This window comes from Alligator sinensis, unplaced genomic scaffold (assembly GCF_000455745.1).
Source record: "Alligator sinensis unplaced genomic scaffold, ASM45574v1 scaffold456_3, whole genome shotgun sequence".
Lineage (NCBI taxonomy): Eukaryota > Metazoa > Chordata > Crocodylia > Alligatoridae > Alligator > Alligator sinensis.
Window position 1 is genome coordinate 1,256,802 of NW_005842211.1, and position 8,958 is coordinate 1,265,759.

The following is an 8,958-nucleotide window of genomic DNA, read 5'->3' on the forward strand; positions in this document are numbered from 1 at the left end:
TTATAAATTAGTCTGAAAGCAAATATAGTAGATTCACTTCTTCTCAGTAATATATTTGCAAAAGGTATTATGATTCAGTTAACAGGATGCACCACAAAATCTATATTGTTGCAATGGTGAAATGCTTTGGTTAGTGACATACAGTATCCTTAAACTATCACTTTTGCTCTTAAAATAAATCAGAGCACTTCAAAAACCAGGGGAGAGGTGGGGAACAAGACCTGATTACAAGCTACAGTATTCTTATCAGGTCACTGTGGCCTAATATAATTTAAGTTTCCATTTGATAACATAGAGTTCTGGTTGACACATGAGTTAGTCCCAGTGAGATCATAAGAACTGCTGAAAACTTTGGAGGTGAGGTTATATTTAAGAGGATCAAAGGACATTACTCAACTATTTTGGCATGTCCAGTCATTCCAGGACTCTAAATTCACTTTTAACATTTAATATTTGCAATTTGCAAAATACCAATTTTTGTTTTGTAATGAAATGTTGTCAAATGCCCTGATACACATACTGTAAACTTTTTACATTAAGAATTGTAAACGAGCGTACTAAAAATTTTCCCTTATGTTTATAATTAAAAAGTAAAAATACGTCAATTAATCAACTGGGGGGGGGGGGGGGAGCAAAAATGGACCCTTCTTGACTTCTGAGCATGAAACCTTTCTTAGTAAGTGTTGACTTTGTAAGACTGAGACTACAGCTGCATCTGCCAGTGACATTTCCTGCTGTGTCCTATTTATTTATTTTTTCCTTCTAAAGGATACATTTGTGGTAGCAAATACACATGATAATTTTGATAAATCTATTTTTAATGGTGCAAACTGAGATATCTTGTTTGTATGCAGCATTTCAGAAAGTCATCATGCACTGTATTATGAGCTTGCACATGTGCATTTGGAGATGAGTAAATTTTAAAAATATTTAGTTTAAAGTTCATAATGATTTTTACCATTCATGGTGAAGACAGATACACAATCTCATTGGCATAGCAGCATATGTTCATTATGCAGCCAAAAGGCAGACTAAGGTTCAAGAGCAACCACTGAATCAAAGGGCTGTAGGCATTTCTAGGATTTTGAAAAGTGGGGTGCAGATGTTGAGGTGCATCATCATATATAGGACAACACCTGCTTTTTTCAAGTTAAAAATAAACTAGAAGCTGTACTAATATGCTAGGGGCTGAGGGCTGCATTATACAGTTTACAATTGAAGCACAAACAAATACAACTTCATTGGATCAGTTAAAAACATCTGCAAGGTTGCTCATTAGCAAGAGCAGCTAACAGACAGCAGCATTGCAGAACAAAGGATAGCCTGGCTGGTGGACCATTAAGACCATTACAAAGAAGAAAAGGTTGTTAACACCTGTGAAATGAAGATTATAATGAGCCAAATAAGTCAATTGACTCCTTCAGTACTGCCTGAAGAGAAATGCTGCTGGCACTGCCAGGCAGTTGTTTCTAAACTTTGGGTGGAGCAGCAATTAATGGTGGGTGCAAGTGTACCCCCCTTGGATCCCTCCCTGCCAGCTCCCTGGGTCAAGCAAGATTTATCACATCAGAGAATAACTGTGACCAACCTCTTGAAGCAAGGACATTGCTTGTGTTGGTCATAAATCTCAGCAGCAATGCTATCCTTCCTAGAACAAGGAGCTTAACATAAATGTTGTGAGTCGAGTTCCTGCTGCCAGCAAAACCAAAGGTTTTCCCTCCCTGAATATATACCTGCATCTCTTCCTCCCTGGTCCCCCTTCCCCCACTCCCTGTATCTTCTACCTTTTAGTAAAAAAGCAGGAGAAAAAGTAGGTTATGAATATGATTGTCACTTGTCTATAAGAGAATGCAAAGTGTTTCCTCTCTGCAACTTCGTGTCCTTTCTTTTTTGGAGCTCACAACAGAGCAGGGAGAGCAGCCTTCAAGGGGGGACTATAGTCCATAAATTGCGAGGAGACAAAGGGATTAACCTTGGTCAGTACAGAGAGGGAAGTAATCTGCTACTAAATCTAGACTACTTCCCTCCTGGAACAAATGAGGACCCAGAAATAGAATTAAATTGAGTAATTTTCATTGGTCTTCTCCTGGGGTAGTCCCTCTTTTTGGCAGGTTGTACAGATAGTCTAATTCCCAGTAGTGTGCTTGATGGTATGTGTGGTGTTCATTCATTGGGTATTTGCTTGGCAACAATGATATTTTTCTGCATATTCTTGAGATTTAGTCCGAATGAGATTGTATCCTTTCCATCGCTGAAATGACTCATTTCCTGTAGCGCAAATGGCTTGTGAAAAGTCTATTGTTTCACTATGAAAGGGTGAAAATGATTGCCTTTCTGCAAGCCTTCATCACCCAGTTTTCAAATCATTGATGACTTTGTCACTACTTAAGTGGGCATGTACACAGCCACAAACATTTGTAAGTAGGGTAGAACTATACTATCATGCTAGTGAATTGCTTACTGCTTTAATTTCTTTCTAAGGAAGGTGAGCATGTGTTTCTAAGGAAGGTGAGCATGTCTACACATGTGCCCGACTGCACAATTGTTACTTCACAGTCATTTAGTACTTGCTTTAGCAAGTACTAAATGGCTGCACAGGAACCACTGTTACTGCAGAGTCCCAGCGGCGCACAGATCGTTTCCAATTCTACTGTGCAGTAGCAACAAACTACTGCACAGTACTTTATTGCTGCTGTACAGTAGCAGCGGTGTCATGGTTCATGCCCACTGACGCTACGTTGCCGTAGTGATGAGCTACATTGCTGTGGCTTGCTGCTATGGTGATATAGCATCGCATGTAGACGTGCCCACTGTAGGATAAAGGCCTGCCTCTTGCACTGTGGGCAGGCTGATCCCTGTGAGAATCTATAATGCCTCCAATACAAGGGTCTCAGCTACACAATTTATGGTGATGGATTGCTCTCAGTCTTTCCCTCTACCTTGCCCCTTTGGCTAGGGGCAAGCGAGACTAGCGGGCATCTGAACTCCAAGGTCTCTGAACTTGGGGCTTGTACATAGGGTGCCTGCCATTAGATTTGGGACTATTTGAAGCCTCAGGCTAAAGAGCCTAGGAGGCATGATATTTTCCCATGGTAGCATCACACAGACTTGAATGATTGAACTCATCTGCTCTGTTTAGTTGACAGAATTTAGAACTGATTTGGTCCAAGATGCTATTTTGTTTTGTTTTTTTTATTTCCTATGTTTGCCCAGTATAGGCCATGTATTTTATAGTCATGCTAAGTTTTGACTGCATTTAATCAATTTCATAATTGGTTTCCACTACTGAGCAAATGCTGCTTTTGGCAGCAGTTTAATGATAGATAATGTGTTAATGAGGTTTCCTTGTATGCAAATGTAAGACTAGGGGCTTTTTCCCTATGTTGATTGGGAGAAAAAAACTAATCTTGTATTCAAGTGAATATTGGTAAATAGTTTGAGATGGGGGGGAGGGTCAAATCCCTCTTTTATTCAGTAACTCAGTATTGTTTAGGATGTGGAGTAATATCAGTTCCATTTCCCTTTATGTCTAAAAGGACTTGTACCCACAGCTCTCCATTGCCATTCTATAGGATCTTTTAGAGTGCGTTGACTTGCACATTCACTGAAACCAGGGCTGGAGCCCAGACCACCTGCAAAGGAAGTCTCCTAGCTACCAGGCTAGAGAGGCCTTACCATTGTCTCTCTGTGAGAGGTTTCTGCTAGGTAGGTTGTCACCCATGAAAGCTCATGCCTCTCTAAACCAGTTAGTCTGTAAGGTGCAACCCTGCTGTACCTTTTGTCCATTTTCTTTCTCAGTGAGTTTTGAAGTTTTTCATACAAAATGCAGTGGCACAAACATGAGGGAACAAGGAATGCATAGCTCAGAGTTAACTGTAGCCTAGCTGTTATTGTATTGCCTTGAAAGGTGGGAGAATTTTTCACATTCTTCAGGCAAGTGTCTCTTACCACTAAATTCAAGGATATTCTGACATTGAATTCCTCAGTCCCTCTGGGTGAAGCTGTTGTATTTTGTATAAAATGTCTTTAGTCATTGAAGCAGCCACAAGTATGTGAGAATGAGTTAGGTATTTAAGGCTTCCTAGATACCTGGATTCTGGTTCTTACTCCAATTAATAGTTGTTTTTAAAAATAGAAAAGTAGTAAGAAAATGTTCAGGAACACCCCAGCCTAGAATATAGCACACTATTTGGGGTCCTCTGCTAAGAAGATGGGTGGTTTGTTTCAAATCTCTTGTATTTGGAAGGAGTTGCAGTGGAGCTCCCAGATCCTAGTCTAGAGTGGTACCTGATGAGTTCTTGGTAAAAGTATAATACTACCCCCCGCCTTCTCTGGCAGTGCTGTCAAAATACCTTTCCCCTCCCCTCCCCTTCCTCACAAGTTCCCAAAATGAAATGTTTCAGGTCAAGGAAAAACATTTTTATTTTACATAATAATAAATAAAGAATGAATGATTTAGGTTTCATTTCTGTATGAAACAATATTAACTTTGACACAAGCAGATATTTTTTTCTGTCTGGTTCAGTGGCTAAACTGAAAAATCAATTATTCACACACCCCAGAGAGGAGTTACTTGCCACAGTCCCAGCAGCATGGTTTATAATGGATCATTGAGTATCCCAGCACTTTTTGATTTGCAATTATAATTTCCTTCTCCTTTAGAAAATCCATTGCCTTTCAGGATCAGAATTTATAGTATTGAAATTTTCATACTAAAACTTTTTAAGTCTTATCCTAAAAGATGAGTATACTCAATGGCAACCATTAGTTAGGGGCTAAATTAAGGAATAGCCCCTCCTGGCCTTAAAACCCATGAATATATAAAAAGACAATACTTCTTTGTAGCATAAAAGGAGCAATAATGGATTTCCCAATGGATTTCCCAATTTCAGGTTTTCTCTAAAATGTTTGTTGCAACCTGCAGTTTCTGAAAAATCTCTTGAGTTTTTTGTGATTGCCTCTTTTGAAAAGAGCCTTTGCATTGCAAAATGATGTGCTGCAAACCCTGCTCACCCAGGCTTGGCAGTGGAAAATGTCTAGCCAAAGAAATTGCAGCAATCAAAATGTGAACTCTCCATCACATTCATCTGAATGCTCATCTTTATAGTCCATAGAGGCTGACTACTGGCTTCATTCTTCCCTCATGTTAGGGAGGGGCTCTTGCTAGCTCACATAATGACAATTTCCGCACAGATTTCTACTACATAATCTTTCTATTAGGCCCTGCTTCTGCCATCACTTAGACATGTGCTTAAACTTGACTGCCCCAAGGTAACTTGTGGTACTGTTGAGCGCGTGCTTAAATGAGGCTTGACCTGGCTACCTTGTTCCAGAGACATAACTAGTGATCTTTTTACCCTGGGCAGAGACATGGGGAGGTGCCAAGCACTGGAGATCAGTTAGAGTTGGGGGAAAATCAAAGTGCTGGATAATCTTACCTGACCCCTGCTGCTGCTGCTGTTGTGCAGTCTCTCTGTATACAGGCCCAAGCATGGGTTCCCTGGAAGGCTTCCATTCTGGTGTCTCCTCTAGTTCAGTTCCCAGAGCTGGTGCCCTGCTTGACCATGCTTAATTATGCTAATACTATACCTTTTACTGTTCCCTTCTGCAACTTGCAATGAAGAATAGAGGTACCTGAATTAATAAGCAACTTCATTATATGGTAGTATTTGGTCACCACAGGTCTACTAGTAGGCAGAGAAATGCCTAGTGAATGTCCTAGTATTGTAGTAGGAGCTGGAGTTCTCACATAAATGTAAAGGGACTGGAAACAACACAGAAGAGATCCCATAGAATTTATACCTTTACATAACACAAACCATATGAACTCAAATTGCATTGCATCTATACTGTATGAATATTCCTAAATTACAAGTGTTGTAACATCACTGCATTAAATGGAAAAGTACAGAAAACCCATAGTTTAATAAAAGAACCTGCTTATCGAGGCTGGCATCAAGCAATGACATCTTCAGTTTACTTCAAAGTATGCTGCTTTTAAAAAAAGAGGGGGTGGGAGGGAAGGAAAGGAAGCTTTCAGCCATTCCTGTTTGCCACAAGCTATGCCAAGCAAACAGGTCTTAACACATATAAAATACTGTGTGCGAACTCTGGTTCTCATTGAGAAGTCTTAGTTTAGCTAATGTTGCTATTAACTTCTTCCCTGTTACATGGTGCTGACTACAGGTATTGATATAGTATATTGGAGAAGCTGTTCCTTTTTCTGATATATTTTATTCATAGGTATGTTGAAACAATCAAATAAACTAAACGTGCTTTTAATTGTCATAGTGAGGTTTTTTTTAAATTCATTTCAGGTATAAAAGATACATTAAGGATAAAAGATACACTAAAGATATGTCAAGGATTTTTTTTATTTATTGTAGCATTCTAATATCTTTTGACACTTCGGCTGTTAATAAGGATTTGGAGATAAATACAAATTTGTTCCTGTCTTTTCCTTTTCCTTCAGGAAATCCTCAGTGCAAAGAATTGTATAATGTTTCAGTATTTTCATTTGTTTGTTTTCTTTTCTGACATCAGTGTTTTTCAGGAGACAGAAGGGAGGAGGGAGGGGTAAGAAAGAACAGATCTCCAAATCTGTCATTAGATAATGACAGATTTGCTACCCTATAGCTTTCTGTAGATAGCAGCTTGTATAATAGTTTAGAGCACATGATCATACATCAGAACTCTAAAAAGTCAGAATATTTGATTTTGATATTGATATTGGAATTAAATGAGAAGAGAGAATTTGAAATGATATTTTGTCAAGCTTAGCTTCTAAGTCTAAAGCACTATTTTGTAATGTAATGTTGTACACATACCCACACACCTTTAGGGGAAATAGGTACCTTGTAGAATGGAAATACAAGGAGACAGTTTCATGCCAGTGAAGCATTTGTAGTGTATTTCAGTAAGATGCCTCTTGGGGAACATCTACCAAACTGCTATAGAGAAAGGTATATCCTCATGAGTAAGTGGATTTTACTGTTGTTCTTATAGTGGCAGTAGAAATCTGACTATCCTGAATACTCTAAGGCAGGCTATCTGTTATGCTTGCAAATTAAATATTATCTTCTTGTTCTTGCCCCTACATGTATCTTAAATGCAAACAGAGACTTTAGTGCAAAATTAACATATTTTTCTATTTCATCCATCCTTTAAATATCATTTTAGCAGTTCCACAAACTCCAGTAGATCTGCACCAATTTAAATCAGTTGATCTAGTCCCATATGTTCAGGGTTGCCAACCCAAGACAGGTTGGTTTTTTTTACTGATGATCTGCAAACTTTTTAATGACAACAAAACTTTTAAAACTGACCTATGTTTTATATAATGCAAATAGACCACCTTCTGGACCCCAGAGAAGGTCCAATTTCAAACTATAGTAAAAAAAGGTTATATTGTCAGTAAAAATTTTGCTGATTATCACTTAAAAAAATTCTTGTGTTGGCAACCCTGCTTGACAGCAGCAAGGATTCCACCTTGCTGCTGTTCTGTGTCTGTGCTTCAACATTGTGTCCAGCTTCTTTCCCACCATGAGGCTTCAATCACCTCTGGTTGCTTCATGTTTTTACAGATGGCTCAAGGTTTTGGGTTTTTTTCCTTTTCTTTTCTTTATTTAAATGGATTTTCGCAACAGTTGTTGGTATCCTGGTTATTTATGGAATGCCTGTGAATTCCTGGACAGTTGGTAACCCTGCATATGTGCTTTCCATGATGGTTTATATCTTGTTATCACAGCATTCCACAGTATGCTGTATGCCATGGGCAGAATCCTGCCCTTATTTGAACAAACCAGTTATGTTCTGACAGTAATGTTTTGCTTACTTCTAAAATAGGCCAGCATGTGGTACTTGATAGTACCTATGGCAGGGGTGGGCAAAATACGGCCCGTGGGCCATATCTGGCCCACCAAGTGATTCTGTCTGGCTTGCGGTGTTCTCTGCTCTCCTCCCTCCCTCCTGTAGGAGGTGCTGGCTGCAGCAGCTCTGGTTCCAGTTCCTAAGACTGCAGCCTGCGATGGAGTGTGGTGGGGCCTGAGGTGTATAGTAGGGTGAGTGCTTGTGGGACAGTGGAGGGACCCAGTCCCTAAACACCCCCCACCCTCCTCTCCCTCTGGCCCAGCCCCTGCTGCAGGTGCTGGTGTGTGCCAGGCTCTGGTGCTTTCCCCTTCCCATCACCCCATGGCTTGAGTTTACACATGGCAGCGGTAGAGAGACAGTGCGAAGCCCCCCCTCAGCCGTGAGGATCTTTGCCATGGCATTGCTGTCACTGTCACTGCTGCACTCTCCCCTCCACGGCCCCCCCACCCTAGGGCTTCTGCAGGGGCCCCCACTGGGTCAGCAATGCCACAGCACTGATCCTCATGGCTGTAGGGGGGCTCCCGCTTCCCATGCTGCCTCTCCACTGCTGATACATGTAAACTCACACAGTTGTCCCTGCACCATGCTGCTCCAGCGGCTGCCTGCTTTCTGCTGTCATCATCAGCCAGCCTCCAAGGAGCCTCCTGTTCCTGCCCCCATACCTGCCCTGATATGCTGTCATGCCACACCCATCCCACTGCCATAGCTGTCGGAGAGGAGGAGGAGGAGGAGAAATGTTGATGCTCTGCATGGCAGCAGAAGGAAGGAAGGAGCAGGGAGATGTGTGTGCATGTGCTTACAGGCAGGAGGCAGGTCCCCTGGGACTCCAGCCCTGGAACAGCCCCTGCCCTGGTGGTGAGGAGGGGGGTATAAGCCCAAGTCCCAGGTGCGCCCCTGCACACACACCCCCCAGAAGCTGCCCCCCTTCAATCAGGCAGACAGACCCTACACCCTAGCAGCTGTGCCTCCTTGATCAGAGAGATGCGCAAATGCACACAGCAAGTCTGAGGGGCACAAACTCCACATCTGGGAGTGAGGGGTAGCTGCTTCCCCCAACCCATCCTATCTCCCTTCCCCCCCCCCCCAACA

General features: G+C 41.5%; 1 protein-coding gene across 1 annotated transcript in view; it reads left to right on the forward strand.

The window, feature by feature from the left end:
• Positions 1-8,958, forward strand: part of ADCY1 (adenylate cyclase 1) — a 253,736-nt gene that overhangs the window by 81,037 nt on the left and 163,741 nt on the right. The gene's annotated exons all lie outside the window — the stretch shown is intronic.